The sequence below is a fragment of the Ailuropoda melanoleuca genome, chromosome 5 (assembly GCF_002007445.2).
Source record: "Ailuropoda melanoleuca isolate Jingjing chromosome 5, ASM200744v2, whole genome shotgun sequence".
NCBI lineage: Eukaryota > Metazoa > Chordata > Mammalia > Carnivora > Ursidae > Ailuropoda > Ailuropoda melanoleuca.
Window position 1 is genome coordinate 27562349 of NC_048222.1, and position 11024 is coordinate 27573372.

Sequence of the window (11024 nt, forward strand, 5' to 3'; positions counted from 1 at the left end):
GGGAGATATGTGGCTCGATCTCAGGACACTGGGATTATGACCTAAGCCAAAGGCAGACACTCAACAGACTGAGCCACCCAGGCACCCCCAAAATCAGTCTGCTCCAGTGAGGAATGCCACTCAGACTGCTAAGTGGGTATGAAACCGTACTTGGGACAGTGTGGTCTCAGTGATTCAGGAGAGCTAGGTTCTTGTCTCACAGAGTTGAAGAATGAATCTCATGGACAACAGAGAGTGAGTAAAGCGATAGAAGTTTATTAAGTGAAGATACAAAAAAAAACCTCTCAGAGTGAAAGGGGTCCTGACAGTGTTGCCAATGAGGACCTTTAGGGTTGGTCTTTTATAGAAAGCTAAGCAGGGAACTTAAATCTTTTTAACATCTCTATTGATATCACCACTGAGCAAGGACTAGTGATAACACCTTCAATAGCTCACTCCCTTTTTAGGGTCTGGTTATTCTTTGTTGGTCACAGGTGATTATCATAAAAAAAGACACCCACTCCCCCATGCCTAGGGAAGGGTGGTCCTGGGGCAAGGGTGGTCCTAAGGCAGGGTGGTTCTAGGGCAGAGTGGTTGGGTTTGTTCCCTTATCTCTGGTTATCCCACACCTCCAGATTTTTGGGATTTGTGATCCCATTCACGTAGCCCCCTATCTATCTCTCCATACCTAGCCCCACCTGTCCCTTACTCATCAGGATCCTCAGGGTCACAGGAAGACCGGGGTGCCTGAGTGCGGCAAAGCTCCCAGGTATTGGAGCGGGGAAACTGGCTGCAATCACTGAGCCCAGGAGTGGGCTTTCAGTTTGGTTGTCATAAACCTCGAAATTTGGCACAGTCCAGTGATAGCTTTCTGAGTAGGGGCCCAACAAGCAGCAGAACCCGTGAGATCCTTCATCCCTTGAGAGGAGTGCCATGGGAGCACACCACAGGAGTCTGCAGGGTTTGGAGACTCGAAATGGGGTCGCATGCCTGAGCTAGAAATGGTTGGTCACAGGCTGAGTGAGCATGGAGTGTGGCCGGAGGCCAGAGAGACAGGAGTGATTGACTACTTTTCTCTGAGAGCTCACTGGGGAGTTGGACCCTGAGCTTTCAGTTCCAGGGTGGTGAATGGGAGGCCACCATTTTCATTCTCATCCTCTAAAGCTGCAGAGAAAACCAGGGAATAAAAGCCACATGGAGCAAACCGGCAAGCAGGTTTCTAAGCGTGGCCCCCTGGCAAGGGTGGTACAATTCTGCCTGGGGCAAAGACACTGAGAATCAATGTAACAGGCTCCTCCCCCAGAAAATCAGCAAGCATATCCAGCCAAAACCAAATTTACTGATCAATGAGAACTGCAAAACTCTGGCGCTAGTGGAACACAGCACATAGAACTCATGGCTTTTTCCCCATGTTTCTTTAGTCTTTCAACTTTAATATTTTAATTAAAAAAATTTTTTTCTTTACTCATTCAACCAATTTCTTGTTTCATTAACTCCTTTTTAAAATCTCTTTTAATTTTCATTTTTTACAGTTACATTCTATCCCTTCATTGTATTTAATCTTATTTTTGTGTATATATAGATAAGTTTTTCTTTCTTTAAAATTTTGGAATACAGTTTCTTCTAACAGACCAAAATACACCCAAAATCTAGTGTATGGCTCTGTTCTACTCACCCTTCTGCTCATATTTTCTCTCTCTCTCTCTTTTATTTTTTATTCTTCTTCCCTTTTTTGTTTTGTTTTGTTTTGTAAAGCCTTTTTTTGAAATTTTTGTCTTTACAGTTACATTCTATCCTTTCACTGTATTTACTTTTACTTTTCTATATATAAATTTTTCTTTTTTCACAACTTTGAGATGTAGTTACCTCTAACAAACTGACCAAAATACATTCAGGCAATAGAGTATTGTTCTGTTCTGTTTGCCTGTCTGTTACTATCCCTTCCTTTCTTGTTGTTGTTGGGTTTTATCTTTCTTTTTTGATTTTACTTGTGTTTTAATTTCCATTTCTATAGTTACATTATATCCTTTCATTGTATTTAATTTAATTTTTGTACATATATGTTTTTCTTTCTTTACAACTTTGTTATCTAATTTTCTAAAAAACAGACCAAAATACACACAGAATCCAGTGTATTGTTCTATTCCACTCACCTGTCTGATTATATCTCTTTTTTTCCCCCTTTATTCCCCCCCCTCAATGCCCCCCCCACAGCTCCAGTTTTGGGTCTCTTCTGATTTGTTTATTATATTTTTCTCTGAGGTTGTTGTTGCCATTTTAGTATTTTGTTCTCTCATTCATCTGTTCTTCTCTAGGTAGAATGACAAGACCAAAAAACTAGCCACAAAGACGAGAACAAGAGGCAGTACTGACTGCCAAGGACCTAATCAATATAAACATTAATAAGATGTCAGAACTGGCGTTCAAAATAACAATTATAAAGATCCTAGCTGGGCTTGAAAAAAGCATAGACGACACTAGAGAATCCCTTTCGAGAGATATGGAAGAACTAAAATCTAACCAAGTTGAATTTGAAAAGACTGTTAAGGAGATGCAATAAAAAATGGAGGCTCTAACTGCTATGATAAATGAGGCAGAAGAGAGAATTAGTGATATAAAAGACCAAACAGTGGAGAATAAAGAAGCTGAGAAAAAGAGAGGAAAAAGAGATAAATAACTAGTGGATCACGAGGGAAGAATTCGAGAGACAAATGATACAGTAAAGCAGAACAACATTAGAGTAATTGGGATCCCAGAAGAAGAGGAAAGAGAGAGAGGAGCAGAATTATAAAGGAAAACATCCCTAATAAGGGGAAGGAAACAGGTATCAAAATCCAGGAGACACAGAGAACCCCCCTCAAAATTAATAAAAATATGTCAACACCCCAACATATAATAGAGAAACTTACAAATCTCAGAGACAAAGAGACAATCCTGAAAGCAGCTCAGGACAAGAGGTCTGTAACCTATAATGGTAGAAACATTAGATTGGCAGAATACTGTCCATAGAGAACTGGCAGGCCAGAAAGGACTGGCATGATATATTCAGGGTACTAACTGAGAAAAACATGCAGCCAAGAATACTTGATCCAGCTAGGATGTCATTCAAAATGGAAGGAGTCATAAGGAGCTTCCAGGACAAAGAGAAACTAAAAGAATTTGTGATCAGCAAACCAGGCCTATAAGAAATAGTAAAAAGGGTCCTCTAAGCAAAAAGAGAGTCCAAAAGTAACATAGACCAGAAAGGAACAGAGACAATATACAATAGCAATCACTTTACAGACAATGCAATGGCACTAAGTTCATATCTTTCAATAGTTACTCTGAATGTAAATAGGCTAAATGCCCCAATCAAAAGACACAGAGTATCAGATTGGATCAAAAAGCAAGAGCCATCAATATGCTGTCAACAAGAGACCCATTTTAGACCTAAAGACACCTTCAGATTTAAAGTAGGGGGGGTGAAAAACCATTTATCTTGCTAATGGACATCAAAAGAAAGCTGGGGCCAATTAGAGAAACCAATTAATAACAAAATCAAAGAAACACATGGATAATAGTACAATAATAGCAGGGGATTTAATGCCCCCCTCACTGCAATGGACAGATCATCTAAGCACATCAACAAGGAAATAAGGGCTTTGAATGACACACTGGACCAGATGGACTTCACAGATATATTCAGAACATTCCATCCCAAAGCAACAGATTCACTTTCTTCTTGAGTGCATGTGGAACATTCTCCAGAATAGATCACATCCTGGGTCATAAATCAGGCCTCAACTGGTACCAAAAGATTTGGATCATTTCCTGCATATTTTTGGACCACAGGCTTTGAAACTGGAGCTCAATCACAAGAGGAAATTTGGAAAGAACTCAAATACATGGAGGCAAAAGAGCATCCTACTAAAGAATGAATTGGTCAACCAGGAAATGAAAGAGGAATTTAAAAAATTCATGGAAACTAATGAGAATGAAAACACAGCTGTTCAAAATCTTTGGGATGCAGCAAATGTGGTCCTAACAGGGAAGTATATAGTACTACAAGCCTTTCACAAGAAATAAGAAAAGTCTCAAATACACAACCTAAGCCTACAATCAAAGGAGTTGAACAAAGAAGAGCAAAGAAAGCTTAAACCCAGCAGGAGAAGAGAAATAAAGATTAGAGCAGAAATCAATGAAATAGAAACCAAAAGAACAGTAGAACACATCTATGAAATTAGGAGCTGGTTTGTTGAAAGAATTAATAAGACTGATAAACCCCTGGCCAGACTTCTCAAAAAGGAAGAGAAAGGACCCAAATTAATAAAATCATGAATGAAAGAGGGGAGATCACAACCAATACCAAAGAAATACAAACTATTATAAAAACATTTTATGAGCAACTATATGCCAACAAATTAGGCAATCTATAAGAAATGGATGCATTCCTTGAGAGGTATAAACTACCAAAACGAAACCTGGAAGAAATAGAAAACCTGAACAGACCCATAACCCGCAAGGAAATTGAAGCAGTAATCAAAACTCTCTCAACAATCAATAGCCCAGGGCTGGATGGCTTCCCAGAGGAATTCTACCAAGCATTTAAAGAATTAACACCTATTTTTCTGAAGCGGCTTCAAAAAATCAAAATGGAAAGAAAACTTCCAAACTCCTTCTATTAGGCCAAGATTACCTTGATCCCAAAACCAAACAAAGACCCCACCAAAAAGGAGAATTACAGGGGAGCCTGGGTGGCTCCGTCATTAAGTGTCTGCCTTTGGCTCAGGTCATGATCCCAGGTTCCTGGGATCAAGCCCTGCATTGGGCTCCCTGCTCAGCGGGAAACCTGCTTCTCCCTCTCCCACTCCCCCTGCTGTGTTCCCTCTCTCGCTCTCTCTCTCTGTCAAATAAATAAATAAAATCTAAAAAAAAAAAAAAAGAATTACAGACCAATATCCCTGATGAACATGGATGCAAAAAATCTCACCAAAATACTAGCCAATAGGATCCAACAGTACATAAAAAGGATTATTCACCAAGACCAAGTGGGATTTGTTCCTGGACTGCAAGTGTGGTTCAACTTCCACAAATCAATCAAAGTGATACATAAATAAAAGAAAGGATAAGAACCATATGGTCCAGGGCGCCTGGGTGGTACAGCGGTTAAGCGTCTGCCTTCGGCTCAGGGCGTGATCCAGGTGTTATGGGATCGAGCCCCACATCAGGCTCCTCTGCTATGAGCCTGCTTCTTCCTCTCCCACTCCCCCTGCTTGTGTTCCCTCTCTCACTGGCTGTCTCTATCTCTGTCAAATAAATAAATAAAATCTTAAAAAAAAAAACCATGTGGTCCTTTCAATAGATGCAGAAAAAGCATTTGATGAGGTACAGCAGCCTTTCTTGATTAAAACTCTTCACAGTTTAAGGATAGAGGGTACATACCTCAATATCATAAAAGCATCTATGAAAAGCCCACAGCAAATATCATTCTCAATGGGGAAAAACCGAGAGCTTTTTCCTAAGGTCAGGAACACTGCAGGGATGTCCACTATCACCACTGCTATTCAACATAGTACTAGAAGCCCTAGCCTCAGAAATCAGACATCAAAAAGAAATAAAAATTATCTGAACTGGCAAAGAAGAAATCAAACTCTTACTCTTTGCAGATGACATGATACTCTATGTGGAAAATCTAAAAGACTCCACCCCAAAATTGTCAGAACTCATACAGGAATTCAGTAAAGTGGCAGGATATAAAATCAATGCACAGAAATCAGGTGCATTTCTATACACCAATGAGACAGAAGAAAGAGAAATTAAGGAGTCGATCCAATTTACATTGTACCCAAAACCATAAGATACCTTGGAATAAATCTAACCAAAGAGGCAAAGGACCTATACTCAGAAAACTATAGAATACTAATGAAATAAATTGAAGTAGACACAGGGAAATGGAAAAATGTTCCATGCTCATAGGACTGGAAGAAAAAATATTGTTAAAATGTCTATGCTGCCTAGTGCCATCTACACATTCATTGCAATTGCTATCAAAATACCATCAACTTTTTTCATGGAACTGAGACAAATAATCCTAAAATTTGTGTGGAACCAGAAAAGATCCCAAATAACCAAAGGAATGTTGAAAAAGAAAACCAAAACTGCTGGCATCACAATTTCAGACTTCAAGCTATATTACAAAGTTGACATCATCAAGACAGTATGGTACTGGCAAAAAACAGGCACATAAATCACTGGAACAGAATAGAGAACCCAGAAATGGACCCTCAACTTTATGGTCCACTAATCTTCAACAAAGCAGGAAAGACTATCCATTGGAAAAAAGATAGTCTCTTCAACAAATGGTGTTGGGAAAATTGGAAAGCCAGATGTAGAAGAATGAAACTGGACCATTTCCTTACAACATACACAAAAGTGGATGAAAGACCTAATGTGAGGCAGGAATCCATCAAAATCCTAGAGGAGAATACAGGTAGCAAGCTCTTCAACCTTGTCTGCAGCAACTTCTTGTTAGACACGTCTCCAAAGGCAAGGTGAACAAAGGCAAAAATGAACTATTGGGACTTCATCAGGATTAAAAGCTTTTGCACAGCAAAGGAAACAGTTGACAAAACCAAAAGACAGCCAACAGAATGGGAAAAGATATTTGCAAATGACGTATCAGATAAAGGGCTAGTATCCAAAATCTATAAAGAAGTTCTCAAACTCAACACTCAAAGAAGAAATAATCCAATCAAGAAATGGGCAGAAACATAAACAGACATTTCTCCAAAGAAGACATCCAAATGGCCATCAGACACATGAAAAACTGCTCAATATCACTCGGCATCAGGGAGATACAAATCAAAACTACAATGAGATACCACCTCACACCAGTCAGAATGGTTAAAATTAACAAGTCAGGAAACAACAGATGTTGGCAAAGATGCAGCGAAATGGGAACCCTCTTACACTGTTGGTGGGAATGCCAGCTGTAGCAGCCCCTCTGGAAAACAGTATGGAGGGTCCTCAAAAAGTTGATAATAGAGTTACCCTATGACCCAGCATTTGTACTACTGGGTATTTACCCCAAAGATACAAATGTAGTGATCTGAAGGGGCACCTGCACCCCAATGTTTATAGCGGCAATGTCCACAATAGCCAAACTGTGGAAAGAGCCCAGATGTCCATCTACAGATGAATGGTTAAAGATTTGGTATACATATATACAATGGAATATTATGCAGCCATCAAAGTAATTAAATCTTGCCATTTGCAATGACATGGATGGAACTAGTGAGTATTATGGTAAGCAGAATAAGTCAATCAAAGAAAGACAATTATCATTATGATCTGACTGATGTGGAATTTAGGAAATAAGGCAGAAGATCATAGAGGAAGAGAGGAAAAAATGAAAAAAGATGAAACCAGAGAGGGGGACAAACCTTAGGAGACTCTTAATCATAGGAAACAAACTGAGGGTTGCTGGGGGTGAGGGGGAGAGAGGGATGGAGTAACTGGGTGATGGAAATTGGGGAGGGTATGTGTTGTAACGAGCACTGGGTATTATATAAGACTGATGAATAACAGGCCTATATCCCTGAAACAAATAATACATTATATTTTAATTAATTGCATGTAAATTTAAAAATTAAAAAAAAATGAAGTGAGGGTATAATCATACACTGAGATTAAGGGGGCAGTAGACTTTGAAATTTAAAGAAGGTGGATTTTTTTTTAAAGTTGACTCCATGCACTGCATGCAGCCCCACAGAGGGTTTGAACTCATGACCCTGAGATCAACACCTGGGCTGAGATCAAGAGTTGGATGCTTAACTGAACCACACAGGTGCCCCAAAGAAGGTGAAGTTATTAATGAACCTGACTGCAAAAGTAAGAAAATGCAAATGGCTGGAGACACATGGGAGGATTATTGGATAGTGCTGGTGTTCAAGTTCTCATAAGTGGCTATGCATGTATAGAGAAACCAATCTCCTCTTATGTGTGGAATTTTATAGCATATTAAGCTGCCAGTATGAGAATGGATAATTAGATTGGTCCATATTTTGAGTTTTGCCAAGACAACATAACAGAAAGATAATGATGCCAGGGATTTTCTTATATCAGTAAGAGAACACTTGAAATTATTAACCATGGGACTAAAGTAGGAAAGGGTAGGAAGTGAACTCAGGTGGAACTGACGCATCAGAAAAATTGAGGGACCTAAATAAGACTGACACACTGGAGTAGTATGAGTATCTAAGTAATCAACTACTGGACTTTATACTTCCTGTTCCATCTAAATATTCAGTTGTGGATGTCATCTGCTGCCATGTTTAAAGGGAGAGCACATCATTCAGAGATAGATTCAATCACAAATGACAAATATCCAATAAACAAATGGCTTAATGATATAAAAATTTATTTCTCACAGAAAAGAACTCTGAAGTTACATAATAGAGTAGTTCCATAAAGTTGCCAAAAAAACCAAGTCTATTCTAATTTCTCTGCCACACATGTAGTATTACATAGTCATAGATGTTCTTTCAGTTCTATTCACTTTGACAACTTTGTCCAGCAGAAAGGTAAAGAGAAAAAGAAGGATACAATTTCTCTTTAAGGACACATTCCAGGAATAATATAGAATAATTCAATTTAAAACACACTGTCCATCAATTAGTCACATGCAGTGGAGGAAGCTAAGAAATCTAATGTTTATATGAGGTTGTCATAAGACAGGGTAATAGTATGAAAACATTATAAGTAAGGAAGAAGAGAGAATTGATATGAGGAGCAATCATCAGTTTGTGTCTCAGAGCATCATCTTAAAAATAACTTATAAGAAAAAGGAAAAGATCAATTTGCATCTCCTTAGGGGAGAATTATAATAATCATTGGGCCCCAAAATAATCATTGCTCATATGTAGGCATATTAATTACAAGATCTCTCTCTTCTCCACCTGGACAGATGGTTAGGGAGCCTGAGGCAGAGGACCAAAGCCTGAAAAGTGGTCTTAGGGCACCACTAAATGTGTTCTGAGGAAAGGAGAAAATGTGGGATCCATCTGTCATATTATAGAAAGATACATCTCCAGCCTCATAATCCAGAAATATCCCCACACTACGGGGTATTTCTCTTACAGTAAGACAAGCTTCTGGGGAGGTGAGGGCCCAGTACTCCCTATTATAGAGCCTGATGGCCCAGAAACCATTATGTGGGGACATTGTGACCTTCCCCTTCCTTGTTACATTATTCTGACAAACTCCCAGGTCCCAAGAAGATGCATCCTCAACCTTAACCTCCCAGAAGGATCTCCCAGAGCTGATGTGCAGCTGACCCAACACACAGGAGAGGGAGTCAAATCTCTGGGTGGAGCTTGGTAGATCTTGTTGCCTTTCTTGCCAGGTCACTCGTCTCCTGTTTTCAGACAGAAGGAGGGAAGGATGGGCAGTGGCTGCATCCAGGGTCACATTTTCTGCAGACAAATGGACTATTATTTTTATGGGAAGGATCAAGTAGGCCTGGACCAGAGGGTCCCCCATTCTGTGAGGGTTTCTCTTGCCCTAGGTATATCTAACTCACCTCCACCCATCTTTTCCTGAGACTACCCCATAAGGAGCAGGATAGCTCCTGCATCATCATAGACTTACCAGCCTGGAACTCTTCTTTCCTCCAATCTACAAGAAACAAGTGTACATGAGAACCCACCCTCTAAAACATAGCTGCCTTTCTTACCAGAATACTATGAATATAAATTCCCTAGGATTAATTCAGGAATAACAGCAACCAAAGGAAATACTCTTTCATATCCTTAAATATCTATTTACCTCTTGCTAAATTGTGTTTGACTTGAAGATCTGACACATCCCTATGTTCTCTTTACATAATGTTCCCTCAGGATAAATATCATTTAAGTATCTAGGATGTTGAGAGGAAATAGGGAATATGGTGAATCTGATCAAATAACTTATTTTTTGCTTTAGTTTTCTCAGATTTTTAGCAGACAACCACTCTATCTATGCTCAACCTATGCTCAAAAATAAACTACTAAAACTTAATATTTTCAATACATTATTATTTATTAAAATATTGAGTAATCTACTGAGTTCATGGAATGAATGCTTTGGAGTTGCTTTGCTTTTTAGCACATTGTTTTGCACACAGTAGGTATTGATTTAAAATATCTTTGATAATAGGATTTTCTTCATCAGAGTTCATATCACTCACCAGCATATAATAGTGCCTTCCTCCAGTCTGGAAAAAAAGAAAAAAAAAAAAAAGAAAGAAAAGAAAAAGGAAACATTTTACCTGTTTTCTCTTAATGCCTTTTCCATTTCTCCGTCTTTGTCCCATTTCTTCTGAAACTCTTGGATTTCCTCTTTTAATTCTGTATTGCTTTCATATTCCTTTTTCTTCAAATATCATAATAAAAAAGATCACGAGTAGCATAGGTACAAATATAGAAGCAAGACAAAGTGGACAGACAGGGGAGCAGGAAAGAAAACATAAAATCAAGACAAGGATGGAGGAGAGGAAGAAGAAATGCTGGAATCACTTGAGGTTTGCACTTCTGAGAGAATTTACTAAAACTCTTTAAATTTAGAAAGCTAATGCTACAAATGCTTCTTTGCCAACCAAAGACATTTTCTTTTTGGTATTTCTGCATATTGTCTTACAACCTTAGGGCAGGCAGGATCCAAGAGATGGAAGAATGGAGCTTTGTGAGAGAAAAGTGGTAAGCATTACTCACCAGACTTGTATTGAGCCTTCCTCCTAGCTGAGAGAAAATACACAAACACCCATGTATGAGACAGATTTTCTTAACCTCATAAGGAAGATATAATTAAAAACATACATTTGCCAATGTTTGTATCTGCATGTTGGCCAAGTAAAGCTCATTTCAAAAGTAATAAAAGGAATCTCTAAAGTCCATTCCATGTAAAAACTTTACTACAATTTGCAGAATACAATCTCCTTACAATACAATGTAGAACATGAAGATTTAAATAATTCTTCTTATGTGATACTACAAATAGCATAGGAATATCTTAGAAGACAGCCTTCAACT

The 11024-nt window shown here is 38.7% G+C and overlaps 1 long non-coding RNA gene across 1 annotated transcript; it reads right to left on the reverse strand.

Moving 5' to 3' along the window:
* Positions 1 to 8994: 8994 nt before the first annotated feature.
* On the reverse strand, positions 8995 to 10721 carry LOC117802237. Its single transcript, XR_004625305.1, has 3 exons — positions 10265 to 10721; positions 9607 to 9633; positions 8995 to 9431 (listed from the first exon to the last, which is right to left on the reverse strand). It is a non-coding gene; the product is annotated as an uncharacterized LOC117802237 (long non-coding RNA).
* Between the last annotated feature and the right edge of the window lie 303 nt (positions 10722 to 11024).